We start from the raw sequence: 18,392 nt of genomic DNA, 5'->3' as shown, positions 1-18,392 counted from the left end.
CAACATAATACAAAAATTAGCCAGGTGTAGTGGTGGATATCTGTAATCCCAGCCACTTGGGAGGCTGAGGCAGGAGAATCACTTGAACCCAGAAGGCAGAGGTTGCAGTGAACTGAGATTGCACCACTGCACTGTAGCCTGGGCAACAAGAGTGAGACTCCATCTCAAAAAGAAAAAAAAAAGAAAATACGTTTATTAGATAAGCTTTGTTTAGGCATGAGTTATCGTGCTGTTGGCCATGAGTTCAGTGTTAATGAATTAGCAATATATCTTAAGTGTCTTTAAACAGAAACACACATAAAACAAGGTTATGTACTGATCATTTGATTCAAATGTTGTAACCAAAGGCTCTCAGGAACCTAGCCCTATATTTCCCTTAGGAGCAATGGTTCAGTATTTGCTAATTCAGTGTCTGTGGTGACTGATAGGATATAATTACTGTGAAGAATGGCAATTGACTGCATGCTGTTTTTATAGTTCCAGGGCCTAGGGAATGGTAAATCTCAATATATGTTTATTTCACGAAATAGTCAGTGCCCACCAAATATTTGCCAAGTGAATATAAGCCAGGAATGTGGTAGGAGGTGCAGAGCAGGGAAGACATTATGCTAGGCCAGGGTCTTGGGGGTCTGTCTGTTGGTCAGGGCAGTTACCATGAGTGGGGAAGGCCCATTCCAATGAGCCAAAGTGAATCCTCTAGAGTGAAGCAAGGAACCTACTTGTAAACACTCAGGACCCTGTGTGGTGACCTGGAAATGGCTCTGGAATGAATGGGCCAGGTTCCTATTGGCATTTGCCACTATTTCTTTCTTTTCTTTTCTTTTCTTTTTTGACGGAGTCTTGCTCTGTCACCAGACCGGAGTGCAGTGGCACTATCTCGGCTCACTGCAATCTCTGCCTCCTGGGTTTAAGCAATTCTCCTGCCTCAGCCTCCCTAGTAGCTGGGATTACAGGTGTGCACCACCACACCCAGCTAATTTTTGTATTTTTAGTAGAGACAAGGTTTCATCATGTTGGCCAGGATGGTCTCAGTCTCCTGACCTTGTGATCCGCCTGCCTCAGCCTCCCAAAGTGCTGGGATTACAGGCGTGAGCCACCACACCTGGCCAGCATTTGCACTATTTCAGTGTATCATGTGGAGAAAGTGATTTTATCTCTCTTGACCTCAGTTTCATCATATGCAAACTGGGGCAACTGGGCTAGTTTAATGTTGAAGGCTTAGTGAACTTAGGATGTGAAAAGAGGAAGCTGGCAGTTCCTGGGCTGCAACAAAAGCTTAAATGGCATATCATCTTCTTTTCACAAAGCCCAAATGCAGAAATACAAATAATTACAGGAGTTTCAGTGTCTGAATTCTGCCTTCAATTTATTGCCACCTTGTTCAGACAATCTCATGGACAGTTCTGCAAAGCATGTGCTCTCTCATCATACCTTTTGACATAGAAAGGGCACAGACGTCTTTGTATCATCTGAGTGGGGCTTTATGTCACAGTCATCTTAAAGTTTGTAGTTCAGGTTGAATGAGATATTTTCAAAGCTCAGTCTGTATTCCCAAAACAGCAATAAATCACTCAGAAAGTTATGTGCTCATTTGCACATAGCTTCAAATTATTGATTTAGCCAGCTGAGGGCACACATTATGGTTTTTTAGCATATGATTTTTTATTTCTGGTGTTCTGATCATCCAGTAATTAGTGGATACAGATGAAATTACATGCTGCTGCCATTGCCTCAGATGGTCAGGTTTTCAGGATGCCAACTCCCAGCTCCTTTGGAATTGACATAAATATTATGGAAGCAAAAAATTATAGTCATTTGCAGGGAAATCATGTGTTTAATTGCCAGGTGAAGCAGAGGAAAAATAGCAGAAGCACGCATCATGTATCAGTTAATGTGAGTGCATTATTGCATGTTGCAAAGGGGTCTAGAAGGACTTTTCAATAGCAGAATGAAAACAAAACTATTCTTAAAAAAATGCCATCTGTGAAGCCTCTAGATATGTCTGTCTGGCTCATTTCCTTTTAAAAATATTCCCTGCATTCCAAGAGATGTTAATAATGAATGAAAATAACCATGGGGTAAACATGAACCCTGGCTGATGGAGTGGAACTTAATGTAAGGAGTTAATGTTGAAACAAACATGGAAAGGAGTATCCCGCAGATACATTTTGTGCAGATATTTCAATGTTTGCTGTAGATGGCACTTTAACACAACAGAAGACTGCTTGGATCCTAAACATGGATGGGTTATTTTGATAATTTCAGATGCAGAATTTACTTAAACATTTATTTCTAAACAAATATTATTTGTAAAAACTGCACAAAAATACAGAGAGATAATATTTCCAAGTTGCATTAATTTTTGGCCTCCTATTTTAATTTAATCTTAATTTTAATTCACTTTTTTGTTATTTGGTAGACCTGTCATTTTGGGAAAGATAGTTGATAATTGATAAGGTTTTATAGGAGGCCAAAAATCAAGGTAACTTGGAAATATTGCTATCATATTTCTGTATTAGGTAGACAACTAATCACCACAGAAAACTTACCTAATCATATGTCACATATCTTCCTCTATTTAAATTATGCTTAAAATCAGAGGCTTTATCTATTATTCTATATTATTATAAAAACAAAGGTAAAGCTCTCATAGGTTCTATGTGGTACACTGTGATCAGCAGAGTGTATCAGTCAAGGACAAGAACTCTGGATTCAGATTTTCTGGTTTGATTCCCTGTCTGCCATTGCCAATATGTGTCCTTGGGCAAGTTTTACATTTATATATAACTCGGCTTCATCACCTGTAAAATGGAGATGCTATCAGTATCTACCTCATATGCTGTTATGAGAATTAAATGAGACAATTCACATAAAGCAATTAGTCTGATACCTGGCATATATTAAGGGCTTAATATATGTAAGTAGCAAACTGCAAACACTAGCATTCAACCAGAAGCTAAGTGGGGCACTCTCTGTTATATGACAATCTTTAGGCGAGATGATGAAAAAAGCTATTACTTTATGACAGTCTATTATAATATTACCTGTATAATATTCTTTATTCTAATTGTACTATTATAATAGTTCATAATATAATAGATATGTATTAGGAGGGGCTATTCTATGTCAACTACTGACATAATTTTTCTGAAAAGAAGACACATAAATTAAAATTACAATGAGATGATTTTTTACCTATCAGAATTGCAAAATATAAAAAGATTAATAGTGTTGTTGATACAAATTCTATAAGTTCAATTCAATGGAACCTATAGAACCTATAAAAAATGAGGAATGCACATACCCTTTGATCCAGCACTTCAACTTACAGAAACTTATTTTAAAGAAATAATTATACACATACACATGAATATTTGTGTAAAGATATTCATTGTATCATTATTTGTAATAGTGCAAAATTGAAAAACAAAGAACATGAGCAGGGGAATGAATGATTAGATATGTTGTAGTCTTTTCATATTACTGAATATTATGTACCCACTCAAAATACAGAAAGTAGATCTATATGAAATGTTACATAAAGAAGTCTGTGACACTCTGTTCAAGGTACAAACCAAGTTGCATTATGCTTGGTTTGTGTATTTGGTATGATTCTTTTCTGACAAAAATATACTCATTTACCTTCTATATTTGTATATTTATAGAAAAAGACTAGAAAGAAATTTATTAAGATACACTTCTATACTACACAATGATATTTTGGCCAGGGATGGACCACATGTATGAAGGTGGTCCCATAAGATTATAATAGAGCTGAAAAATTTCTAGCATGTTTTAGCATAATGCATTACTCATGTGTTTGTGGTGATGCTGGTGTAAACAAATTTACTGTGCTGCCAGTCATATAAACTTATAATGTATACAATTATGTATACTGCATAATACTTAATAATAATAAACAACTATATTACTGGTTTATGAGTTCACTATATTATACATTTATTGTTATTTTAAATTGTACTCCTTCTACTTATAAAAAAATGTTAACTATAAAATAACCTCGAGTGGGACCTTAGAGAGGTATTCCAGGAAAAGGCAATGATATGAGATGACAGTTCCATGCTTGTTATTGCCTCTGCAGACCTTCTAGTGGGGAAAGATGGGGAGATGGAAGACAGTGGTATTGATGATCCTGACTCTCTGTAGGCCTAGGCTAATGTGTGTGTTTTATAAAAATAATAAAATTCAAAAATTTTAAAGTAGAAAAAGATTATAGAATAAGGATAAAAAGAAAGAAAATATTTTTGTACTGTTGTATAATGTGTTTGTGTTTTAAGCTAAAAGTGCTATTGCAGAAGAGTCAAAGGTTAAAAAAAGGAAAAGAATATAGAGCAAAAATGTTATAGAAAGTTAGAGTTAATTTATTATTGAAGAAAGAAAAATAGTTTAAAAATAAATTTAGTGTAGCCAAGTGTACAGTGTTTCTAGGGTCTGCGGTAGTGTGTGGTAATGTCCTGGGTCTTCACATTCACTCACCACTCACTCACTGACTCACCCAGAGCAATTTTCAGTTCTGCAAGCTCCATTCATGGTAAGTGGCTTACACAGATGTACCTTTTAAAATCTTTTATATCATATTTTTACTGTATTTTTTCTATCTTAACATATGTTTAGATACACACATACTTACCATTGTGTTATAATTGGCTACAGTTTTCAGTACAATAGCATGCGTACAGGTTTGCAGCCTAGGCGCAATAGGCTACACCATACGGCCTAGGTGTGTAGTAGGCTATACCATCTAGGTTTGTGTAAGTACACTCTATGATGTTCACACAACCAATGAAATTACCTGATGACGCATTTCACAGAACACATCCCAACTGGTAAATGATGCATAACTGTACCTGAAATAATATACCACTTTACAGTTGAGTTTATTCCAGGAATACAAGAATGTTTCCACATCTAACATTCTGTCAACAGAATTCATATTAGTGGCTAAAGGAAAAAAATGTATAATTATAATAATAGATGTATAAAAAGTACTGGATAAAAATACTTATTTTTAATTAAATATAAGGTATAGGGAGGCACTTTTGTGCTCTATCTAAATCTCTGCAGCACTAACTGTTCGTATACGTGCCAACAGCTTCTTTGTGTATGCACCTGAGACTCCACCTGAGGGCTACCCCTGGTTATTGGAGTATGGTTTGTCTGTGTGTGTGGCACACTGAAAGTGCTGGGCAGAATATGGCCCCAATAGTAACCCTCAACCAAAGATACACAGAAGTTGGTGGATGAATACCCCAGCTTCCTCATCCCTTGTTTTGGTGGAGGGCCATTCTGAGATATGTTTTATACCAGGGATCAGTCGACTTTTTAATAAAACGGCAGATAGTAAATATTTTACGCTTTGTGGGCCATGTGGGGTCTGTCATCAACTCCACAGTTGCAGTGCAAAAGCAGCCAGAGATGATACCTAAAGGATGGGTATAGATACAAAGATGAGCATGAAGAAAACCTTATTCACAAAAATAGGCCGCAGTGAGACTTGGCCCTTGGGCTTTAGTTTGTAAAGCCCCTTTCTACACAGTTTTCCAGAAGTTTTTCTCAACAGGATTGAGCTCCAGGTGCCTGCAATAGTAACTTGCTCATTTACATGTGCTGTGTATTTAACTCTTACCCTTGTAACTTCACTTCCTCATTGCCCAGTTAGTGCTTTCTGGGACCTCCTCCCACATAGACTACTTTACTCAAATTCTTACCTCAGTGTAGATTTCTGGGTAAACCTAAATGAAGACAGTTGCTAACAAAAATGAGTATACAGAACAGACCTCAGGGTGAGATTCTGGGAATCGAGGCAACAAGGTCCCAGGAGGACCTGAGGGACCCATTTCTCTCTCGAGTATGGTGGTACCTCCAGCACTCAGTAGCATTATAAAATTAGTAGGATTCCCACCAGTAGTGGATTGGGATGGGGTGCAGGCAGAAAGTGATGCACTGACTTCTGCAAACTCCAGAGCCTGAAAGATATGTGGAGCTGGTTAGCTGTTATTACAAACCATAGCAGCCCTGAATGAAGAAAACAACAGACTTGGGTCAGCCAAATATCAGCTCAGGGTTCTCTATGAAAGCCAGAAGCCTCCCTGGCACTCCTTAAATAGATGCTGATTTCCTGCAGCCACAAGGAAAACTGCTGAAAATTCAACCCAGATTTGATTGGGAGAGTGGTGAAGATACACGAAGAGACTGAATTCACTGCCCTGGAAAATCTCCTGTTGAAAGTCAAGGATCTGACAGGCATGGATTGGGGTTCTTAGATTTCAGGCAGGTTCATCTGGGGATGTGCTTGAAAAAAAACCTCAAACCCCAGATTTTCCTGAATTTCCTGGGCAGGATTGCTGGAGAAAACAGCCTTCTGTGTCCTGAAGACTATACAAATGCCTTACCTGAGGTAATGGCCTTGCAAGAGATGCTTTGTCTCTTTGAAATCAGTTCCTACCTCCTCTCATTACTTAAAAGTAAATGACTAAGATCAAGGTAACTAAGGTCAAAAGTAAATAACTAAGTCATGGTTGGATTGAGCAACTACTGCCTATGCTATAGGAGGAAAGGATTATTCACCCAAAGAGCTGTGGGACTGGCTAATAGGTACCAGCAGAACTAGAAGAACATGCCTGGGGTTGGATCTTGAGAATGCCAGGCTGGGGAGGGCAGGCTATGGGGCTAAAGATAATTGATATGGGGATATTCTCTAATCCAGGATTTAACGTCTTGTCAAGGACACCTGGAGCCAGTCCTCATGCCCTGCTGGGATGTCTCCTTTGAAGCCTGAGCACATTGATGGCCCACAGTAAATATAGTAGATATGCTAGAATTATCTTGACAAATTATTGGAGAAGGGATCCAAAGGCTCGGATAAATGGCCAAGTTAAAAGAGATTATTCTGTAAAGCCAGAGAACTCACCAATTGACTATGTTCCTTGAGGAGTCCAAAGGGTGCTCTCTTCACTAAAGTGCTAGGAGCATGCCACTGAGGGGGATGCTGGTGGCATTATTGAGAAGCTCAGTGATAACTGTCCTCTGTAGGCCAGGTGTGGTCCATGGAATCAGGCTCCCTAATGTCACTGAGATAACAGAGTGGCTGGGTGGTGGCATTTAACATTCAGGTTGAGTGGATAAAACTACCATATACTGACAGTATGGTTGAAGAGTAAATAAGGGCTTTGAATTGCACGTATCTGTAACAGTCACCAATTGGGCCATGGTGCAGTTAAAAATGTATGGCTTGGCTGGGCGCAGTGGCTCATGCCTGTAATCCCATCACTTTGGGAAGCTAAGGTGGGTGGATCATGAGGTCAGGAGATCGAGACCATCCTGGCTAACACAGTGAAACCCCATCTCTACTAAAAAAAACACAAAAAAATTAATGGGGCGTGGTGGCAGGCGCCTGTAGTCCCAGCTACTCAGGAGGCTGAGGCAGGAGAATGGCGTGAACCCAGGAGGCGGAGCTTGCAGTGAGCAAAGTTGCACCACTGCACTCCAGCCTGGGCGACAGAGTGAGACTTCGTCTCAAAAAAAAAAAAATTATGGCTTGACTTGTGCTACTACAATGCCCTACAGAAAGCATCTAAGAGAGAATGTGCGGTTAACAGTCAGGTGGTTGAGATGAATTATCCATGGAGCTCAGCCATCCTCTGTCTCTGTTCCCCCAAGTATTGGTACAATGGGTCAATAATAAGAATAGATATTATGGCACAATGGAGACTATACCTGAGACCAACAGTATGGGCTTCCACTGCCCATGGCTGATATAGCTACCACTCTGATGAATGTGTCCCCTCATAGCACCAGAGACTGACGTTGCCCTCAATATGGTGCCATCTCTTGGGGAAACCAACCAGCCAGTTAGTGATCAATTGACTACATCAGACCCCTTCCACTCTGGAGCACATAGCAATTTATCCTTACAGGGATTAACACATATTTTAATACCTCACTGGCAATAGTTTGCCTTCTCTGCCTGCAGTCCTCAGCTAGGATCACTGTCTGAGGTTTCACAGAGTATCTGATTTATTGACATAGAATCCCACATAACATTATCTTAGACTGAGATTCTCAACTTTACCACTATTGACATTTGGATAATTCTTTGTTATAGGGAGGCTGTCTTGGGCACCGTAGGATGTTTAGTAGCATTGCTGGCTTCTGCCCATTTGATGCCTGTAGCATCATGTACCCTGTCCCCCTAGTTGGAAAAACAACAATGTCTCCAGACAATGACAGATATTCACTAGGGGATGGAATGTTTCCAGTTGAGAACCACTGGTTTCAGACAAAGGGAATCACTTTGTGGTAAACAAAGTTTAATAGTGAACACAAAACCACCAGATCCAGTGGTCTTCCAATATCCTGCGTCGTTTTGAAATCTGTTAGAATCTTAAAGGAGCAGCTAATGTGGCAGTGAGGAGCAAATAGTCTGCAACAGTGGAGTGCTGTTCTTCCAGATACTTAGAACCAAATGGTCATTGTATGTGCCATGGCCTCAACAGCAGGAACATATAGGTCCAGGAACCAAGGAGTGGAAGTTGGAGTGGTCCCTTTACTGTTACTTCTGCTGATCATTTGCTGGGGGAAATCATGTTTTCTGTCTCAGAAATTTTAGCTCTGTTGTATTAGAGTCCTAGCTCTTGGGTGGTGGAAGGGAATGGTATCTGGTTGGGGACATATGTGTTCCACTAATCTTAAAGCTACAGCTGCTTATGTGCTTATTGTGGACTTCTCATTCCTGTAGATCAGCAGGCAAAGAAAGGAGTTGATATACTGATGAGGGCACTTGATCATGAGTATTGTGGGGAGATAGGGTGGCTTCTATCTAGCTGAGAGTAGGAAAGACATGTCTGAGATTCAGAGCATATACTAATGCTTTTTGAAGCTTTTAGTCCTGATAATAATAATGAAAGACCAATTTTAATAACTATGGCCCAGTCTACTATGGTGAAGTAAGTAGGTTTTACTCATGGGTGAGTGCTATATTACCCCATCAGAAATCTGGATGAGCAAACGTTCTGGTCTAGGGAGTGAAAACTCTACAATGTGTAGTAGAGGAGAGAGATGAAGAATATCAGTCATGACCTTGAAACAAAATGCAGCAGCATCGACTATAGTTTATCCCACCAATCTTGTTTAAGCTTCTTTTATTTTAAACGTCAGTTTTATCAGGTGAACTGGAACCCTAAATAATACATACATCCAGAACACTTATAAATCTGCATAAAAAGGAAAAGTAATTTAAAATAAAATTAGGCTCAACCTCACCGCTTATTAACAAAATTCAAATTGAACACCCATAAGATTTTTAAAAAATGATGTGGTAGGCAAATATTATGACATTGATTATTTTAGAAAATATATAGATTTTGATCTTTTATAATATGTAACACTGAATTTCAGATGGATTTATATTGTATGAACATCTCTTTAAAGTACTAGAAAGTTAAAAACCATATAATTTCAATTGATGCTAAAAAAGCATTTGATGAAATTTGACATCTCTTCATGATTAAAATCCCTCAAAAAACTATGTATAGAAGGAACATAACTCAACATATTAAAAGCCATATATGACCAGACATACAGCTGGTATCATACTGAATGAAGAAATATTGAAAGCCTTTCCTCTAAGATCTAGAACACAACAAGGATGCCTGCTGTCACTACTGTTATTCAACATAGTACTAGAAGTCCCAGCTAGAGCAATCAGACAAGAGGAAGACATAAAGGGCATACAAATTGAAAAGGAAGAAGTCAAATTATCCTTGTTTGCAGATGATATAGTCTTATATTTAGAAAAACCTAAAACTCCACATGAAAACTATTAGAACTGATAAATTCAGTAAAGTTGCAGGATGCAAAATCAGCATTCAAAAATCAGTCGCATTTCTACATATCAACAGGGAACAATGCAAAAAATAAACAGAAAAAGCAATCCCATTTACAATAGCCACACATAAAATTAAATACCTAGGAATTAACCAGAGAAGTGAAGGTCTCTATTATAAAAACTATAAAATGCTTATGAAAGAAAGTAAAGAGAACACCAAAAATGGAAGAATATTCCATGTTCATGGATTAGAAGAATCAATATTGTTAAAATGTCTATAGCAATCTACAGATTCAATGAAATCCTTATCAAAATAACAATCACATTCTTCACAGAAATAGAAAAAACAATCCTAAAATTTATATGGAACCACAAAAGACTCAGAATAGTTAAAGCTATCCTGAGCAAAAATAATAAAACTGGAGCAATCACATTACTTCAATTTATACTACAGAGCTATAGTGACCAAAACAGCATGGTTCTGGCATAAAAACAGACACGTAGACCAATGGAACAGAATAGAAAATTCAGAAACAAATCCACACACCTACAATGAACTCATTTTTGACAAAGGTGTCAAGAATATCCAGTGGGAAAAAGACAGTTTCTTCAATAAATGGTGCTGGGAAAACTGAGTATCCATATGTGGAATAATGTAACTAGACTCCTGTCTCTCACCGTATACAAAAATCAAATAAAAATGAATGAAAGGCTAAGACCTCAAACTACAAAACAATTACAAGAAAACACTGGTGAAGTCTCCAGGACATTGGTCTGGGCAAATATTTTTTGAGCAATTCCCCATAAGCACAGGCAACCAAAGCAAAAGTGGAAATATGGATCACATCAAGTTAAAAAGCTTCTGCACAGCAAAAGACATAATTAGTAAAGTAAAGAGACAACCCAGAGAATGGGAGAAAATATTTGCAAGCTACCCTGACAAGGGTTTAATAACCAGAATAAATAAGGAGTCATATAGGAAAAAAAATCTAATAATCTGATCTAAAAATGGGCAAAGGATTTCAGTAGACATTTCTCAAAAGAAGGCATACAAATGGCTAACAAGGATATGAAGAAGTGCTTGACATCACTAATCATCAGAGAAATGCAAATCAAAACTACAATGAGATATCATCTTACTCCAGTTAAAATGGTTTATATTCAGAAGACAAGCAATAAGAAATGCTGCTGAGATGTGGAGAAAGTGGAACCCTCATATACTGTTGGTGGAAATGTACGTTAGTACAACCACTATGGAGAACAGTTTGGAGGTTCCTCAAGAAAGGAAAATTTGAGCTACCATATCATCCAGCAATCCCACTGCTGGGTGTATAACCCAAAGAAAGGAAATCAATATATCGAAGAGATGTCTACACTCCTGTGTTTGTTGCAGCACTGTTTACAATAACTAAGATTTGGAAGTAGCCTAAGAGTCCATCAACAGATGAATGGTTAAAGAAAATGTGGTACATATACACAATAAAGTACTATTCAGCCATAAAAAGAGTAAGATCTAGTCATTTGTAACAACATGGATCATTATGTTAAGTGAAATAAGCCAAGCACAGAAAGACAAACATTGCATGTTCTCATTTGTTTGTGGTATCAAAACATCAAAACAATTGAACTCATGGACATAGAGAGTAGAAGGATGGTTACTAGAGGCTGAGAAGGGTAGTAGGCAGCTTGGGGGCAGGTGAGGATGGTTAATGGGTACAAAATAATTGGAATGAGTAAGACCTACTATTTGATAGTACAATATAGTGACTAGTCAATAATAACTTAATGATAATAACTAAAATGCTTCAGGAAGAAATGAGACAAGAAGAATGAATTGACAAAGAGAGATACCTGGAATAGCAGAAAGACAATGGTGATGATGATGATGATGGCTAATATTTATTAATTACTTTCTAGTATCAAGGATTTACTAAGCATTTTTTACGTATCACCTTATTTAATTTTTCATGTATTACCTTATTTAATCCTACAAATACTATGATGTAGATATTATCATCCTCATTTAGACAATTACACAGGTTAAGACATCCAGCAATTTGCAAGCAAGATAAATAAAGAGAAATCCACTCTTAGACACATTACAGTGAAACTAGCAAAATTCAAAGACGAAGAGAGAATATTAAAAGCAGCCAGAGGAAAAAAAGATGGCAAAATAATGACACTGAAAGACAAACTAAAACAGAGAATTGGTCGACTAGGGACCCTCACCAAACCAAATTCTAAAGGATATTATTCAGGCAGAAGGAAAGTAATCCTAGAAGGAAAGTTTGAGAGACAAGAAGGAATTACAAGCAAAGGAAGTGGTAAATATCCAAGCAAATGCAAATAAACATTGGTTGTATAAAATAGTGACAATATAATAAAAAGGGGTAAGGGAAACCCCAACAAGATCCATTTAAAATACCAGAAAACAGTATATATATGTCAGAGGGAGGGTAAATGGAGTTAATTGGCTCAAAATTATTACCTTTTCAGGGGAAGCATGATGAGGGTTGGAATAAGTTTAGACTTTGATAAATTCTAAATCCTTGGATAAATATAAAACATTCAAACTTGTGGAGAGAAAAAATTGGAGTAACAAAAGTTGCTTAGACTTGCATATGCACGTATAAAGAAAAGCAAGAATGTAATTACTATAAAAAGCAAGGATGTAATTACTACAAAAATCAGAATAGTGTTACCTTTAAGCAGGAGGTATCTTTATCCCTGTAACCTAGAAGGCATGCAGAGAGTTTCTGGGATACTGGTAAATTTTTATATCTCAGATTGGGTGGTGATGCAGTAGGTGTGAGTTTTATCATTATTTTTTAATGTACAAGTATATTTAATGTAATTTTATGTGTGCGTTTTTTAAGTAATTAATTTTAAAAAATTAATTAAAAGCAAATAATCCGAGGTTGAGATATGCAGGTTCCAGGAACATTCTTAGGGTAAAAATAGGCAAGAGAAAGTATTAATGGAGTTGAAAACAAAGTTACCTGCATTTAGCAACGTGTCTTTGATGAGTGACTTTATTTGCTGACATTTTTCTAGAACTTAAGATGTATTACTGAACAAAAGCAACAAAGATCTCTGCCCTGCGGATTCTAGAGCAGGAAGACAGATCGTAAACCAGTTTTCATCTTCTCCTGTAATGTTGCTTATTGCTAAGGCAGGAGGGGTCAGGAATCAAGTTCCTTTAGAGAGACACCAGTGTGTCTGCTGGTTTGATTTATATGAGACCAGTCAGTCAAAGGGTTAGCTTTTAAGTCCCTCCTGTCTGTAGAAGGTATAATTCTATGATTGTTGTAAAGTGTATGACCAAAAAGTATTATAATAGTAAGAGCGAGAATAAGCTTTAGCCTCGATTTTCTGAAAATGACCTCAGAGTTTCATCTCAGAAAGAGCTTGGCATGAAACAAAAGACATACAAATCGAAACTGGAAAACAGCTCCAGGAAAATTTTGATTCTCTTGAATAAGAAGGCATCCAGAGCTGTAGCAGAAAAACTAATTTTGCTAAAAATACAGAAAATAAAGGCATAAAGTCCTGGTGGAAAAGGAACTGTGTTTCAAATGTGTTCAGGTTGATATCAGGCTGAGGTTGTGTGTTCAGGCTTGGATCGCTAGGGTCTGGGTTCCTGGGACTGGATGCTGTCCTTCCAAGTAGAGTGACCGGATTTGTACCCAATGTGCTCCAGCCTTCCTGAGCAAAATCAGCCTTCATGAGCGGATCCCAGCTGAAGGCTTGTCCTTAACCCATCATCCAGCAAATCATTAAAAGAGGTTGTCAAAGACAATACAGATTTCCTCCAAGTTGTTTGCTGGATTAAAAACAATTCAGGGGACCATGAGGAAGCCAGAGTGGAGGGCCAGAACACAGCATGTTAGTGATTCCAGGTCCAAGGTAAACCTGAAAATTCAGCTCCGGCTTTCAGAACCCACTGGCCCATCCTGACACAGCCTGTTCATTTATTTTAAATTACATTCTCCCATTATGTATCCTGTGTCTGAATACCACTGTGTGCTGGACAGAACTCTGGGTGGTGTATTCTTTTGTGTAAATAGCATTTAGAACATTTGGTAATAAATTACAGTCTATCAGATAACCCATATGTACTTATTGAAGGTGAGCTATAGATTTTAAGATATTATAAGTCTTAGTCTTATCCTCAATATATTTACAAGCTATAGTTGGGAGCAAATATATTGATACAGTAACTGACTGAAAATAACAAAAGTTTCCATAAGAATTAAGTGATACATTTCATTATATGAACGATAATAAAACAGGGAGGTTACTGAAAGTTTAAACTGGTCTGGGAGGTTTCATGGAAGTCCGAACTTAAGCCTGGATTATGAATGTGGATTAAAATGTAGATTATGAATGTGGTTGTGTTTAAAGAAAAGATAAGGGGCAGATATCCTAGTGAGAGAAATAGTATTCAGGCAGGAGAGAGTACGAATTTACTACCACATACCTAAATGTGCAGGTTTGGAGAGCAATGGGCTAGAAGGAACATGCCATTTCTGCTAATTGGTTTCTTCAGCTGTGATTCCTAATATTTGTTTCATTTCTCAATGCAAACTATGAAGTACTTGCTCAGAGTACATGGAGCAGTTGGATTTCTGGAATCCAAGTGTTTTGAGGCTATTTTCCTTTTAAGAATAGTACAGAATACATTTGTTGCAGGAAGCTCTTCTCTGCTGGTGTGCTGATTCATTCACCTAGTTTGTTTCTGCCTTTCTGAAGTTTTTCTTGAGTCCAAGTAACTGGAGCCACAAACACAGCTCAGGTATAGCCAGAACAGCAAATGGAAAGTGTGAAACCAATTCAAAAGGTGTTCATTCACACCCACAGATTCTTGCTCAGTCAGAATTGTCAATCACGGGGGTATAAGTAGTATGATTTTCTGTTTTCCTTGTCTTGTCATAAGACCCTCTAAAATTATTTTTATTTTAAACTGTTGTACGTTTATTCATTTGGCTTGGGTGTAATGTAATTATTTATAAAATGCCAGTACTTGAGTACCTGCTTCATTAAAGGCATTAATAAGTATTTATGAAATGTTACTTTGGTGAAATGAATTAATATGGAAATATTATTATCATTATTATTATTGTTTGAGACAGAGTCTCACTCTATTACCTGGCTGGAGTGCAATGGTGTGATCTTGGCTCACTGCATTCTCTGCCACCTGGGTTCAAGCGATTCTCCTGCCTCATCTTCCTGTGTAACTGGGACTACAGGCATGTGCCACCACGCCCAGCTAATTTTTGTATTTTTAATAAACATGGGGTTTCCTCACGTTGGCCAGGCTGTTCTCAAACACCTGGGCTTAAGTGACCTGCCCACCTTGGCCTCCTAAAGTACTGGGATTACAGGTGTGAACCACTGTGCCTAGCCCAGAAATATTATTTTTGAGCTGGTATAAATATGTGTATTTATAACCAATTATATATATAAAACTTTAAAATTATGTATAATTTTATAGATACTCTATACAATATATAACAAAATATAATATATAGTATTATTTATATATATAAACTATATATGTAACTTTATACACACACTATATATAGTGTTTTTAATACATAGAGTGTGTAAGTGTATAAAGTTTTATATATTTTATATAAATAAATAAATAATATATAAATAGATATATAAATATAAAACTTTATACATATATTTATATATAAATGTGTATACAAACATATATACATATGTACATATATGTATCTAAAACTTTATACATATATTTACATTTATATTAATATATGTAGACAGAGATTTAGGATATATATACATATATAGAGTGCATGTATAAAGTTATATATATAACTTTATATATGATACATACATATACACATATATTTAGGTATGTGTACATATAGTGTGTGTATAAAGTTATATATATAATTTATATTAACTATACAATATAAAGTAGGTTCAGAGGTATGAGTGAATCTAACACACATGTATAAATTATATAAAATTATATATATAACATGTGCATGTATAAAGTTATATATATAATTTATGTGTGTGTGTGTGTGTGTGTGTGTGTATACATACATACACCTAGGAGCAGAATTACTGGGTCATAGATATGTGTGGCCTTAATTTGACCAAGGACCTGTAGTTCCAGATTCTAGAATTGCTGTCACCCTTCCCAGCATTTATTCAGCTTTGCATTTTTTGCCAGTGCATTAGGATTTGAATTCTAGCTATGCAATACTTTGTGAAAACACCCCAGGAACTTTTAAATAAAACCAATGCCCAAGCCCCACCCAGAATATTTAGATTTAAATTCTCAGGGTAGAGCCTGGGTGTTAGTTTTAAAAAATCTTTCCAGGTGATTGATTCTAACGCACAGCCAAGGTAGGGACTCTGTGGTGTAAAGTGCTGCCTTAGTGTTTTAGTTTGCTTTTTTCTCCTATTACTCATGGTTTTGGTGTTTGTTAACTTTTGGGGTTTCTTCTTTAGTAAATTATCTGTTCCCCAGCATATTTACATGATCGGGTGCAAGTTTAAATGATAATGTATATGTTTGAAGGGGGAAAAAACCACACAGACTGAGAGAGATGAAACCACAGGAGGAAGGGGCAGTCTGGCTCCCTTAGCCTCAGTGATCATGGGATTAGGAAATCTACCTCACTGTATGAGGCTATGGTCTTTGGAAGTCACTTCTTCCTTATTCAGGTACTGCTTCCTGAATCACTACTCAGCCCCAGCAGAATTAGACATGGTGGAACTTAGTAAGTACTATTTAGGTGTTTATTAAATAAAAGTAAATAAATGACTCTTTTATTTCTAGGTTTGCAATACAAATGCCTCTTTTTCCTACTTAATAATTGGTGCAGGACAACTTCTATTATGGAAAGATGTCAGTTTCTAAACATCATGGGTTAGGCGATGGGCTTTGCGGCCTCCATTTCAGATACACAGCCCGGATGCCACTAAGAGACTGAATCTTGTTTCTAGGACCCACAGCCTGAACACCCAAACCTGTGGTAATTTTCTCCTCAGTTCCTCCCTCTAGAGCAAGCTCTTTTTGTGGGCTGAGCTGAATTTTATGGTGAGTTCACTTATCTGAAAAAAGTGAACAGCTCCACCCTCTGAGACAGAGGCCTCTCTGGGGCCTGGGAAGCCTGAGGGCAGCGTAGGCTTTGGGTGAGCTAGTACGTGCCTGGCGCCTCACTCTCGGAGGAGAAGGGAAGGTATGACCTGAGGTCATTTCATACTGTACTAGGTGAGGAACACTTTTGTTTTCTCCCTAATTTTAATTGTATAAGTTTTTAGATGTTATTTAAGCCTGAATCATTCTTACCAAAAATGGGAGAGAAAAAAAGTCCTCAATTACACTTCCTGGCCCCTTATAGATGTCAAGAGTTTTTCTTCACCTTTAATTAGTTGAGTTTACTAATTTTTTTAGCTAAGAGATAATGGTGGGAAAAATTAATTTTCTGTCATTTCATAACATGAAGAGCTCAAATTTTAGAAAGATAGATGTAAATATAGATAACTACAAATCAACAATCTGAGAGCCATTTACTTGCAAGACTGAGGGCGATGGGGACAGAAGACAGGGGAAGTGCTTCCCAAGGCCACATACAAAAGCTATGGTTAAGTGGTAATGTATGTTGAAGCTGGGTTTTGAAAGAAAAGTAGAAGTTTGCTAGGAGGAAAACTGGAACTCAGTTACTCACTGCCTGTGTGACCTTGGGCAAGTTCTGACACCTGAGAAGCTCAGTTTCCTTAGGTGTGAAATGGGAACACTAATATTACCTGCTTGTAAATGCAGTTGCAAGGATTAAATGAAAAAAAATAAAAGCTTATGAAGGGCTTAACACAGGCCTGGCATGGAAAAAGGCTCAGCAAACACTTACTGAGTACATGCACGAATGAATGAGTGTGTGCATGGGTGCGCCATGATGAAAGGTCATGGCAAAGCCAGTAAGAGAGGGACATTGCCTGATTGCTGTCTGGTTGATTGACTTTTATCCAGTACCTTAATTAAAAATATAAATTATGAAGAACCCCTGACGTGCATCTCTTTATTTCAAGGTCAAAATTAAAGAAGACTAACATTCTTTATTGTCCTCTATTTTATTTTTTATTTTATGAATAAGCATTGGGGTTTCAGGTGGATCAGTTTGGGGGCAGATATGGATGTGGTAGCCAGTGGGTCTCAGTAAAATCCGAAAGATATTGAGTGTGAGCTGCAGAACTTCTAGTGGCTTTAAGGCACAAGCTATTGAGGACAGAATTATTCACTGAGAGGGAATAACTGATAGCAATAATTACTCCTAAAGTTTCGGCTAAGAAAAGGATAATGAATGACCTAGCCACAGGCCTAGAGGGAAGACCTGGGTCTAATATGAGATTGACTGATGTCCGAATTCCAAATCTGCAACCTAGACCTTTCCGAACTTCGATTTTTAAACTTGTTAAATACATTGCAGGCGTGTAGAATTATTTTATGTTTATTCAATGAATACTCGTTGAAGGTCCACCATATGCCGTGTTGGAGATATAATGA

Source organism: Macaca mulatta, chromosome 18, assembly GCF_049350105.2.
Source record: "Macaca mulatta isolate MMU2019108-1 chromosome 18, T2T-MMU8v2.0, whole genome shotgun sequence".
Lineage (NCBI taxonomy): Eukaryota > Metazoa > Chordata > Mammalia > Primates > Cercopithecidae > Macaca > Macaca mulatta.
The sequence above is the reverse complement of the archived record's forward strand: the minus strand, read 5'-3'. Positions refer to the sequence as shown.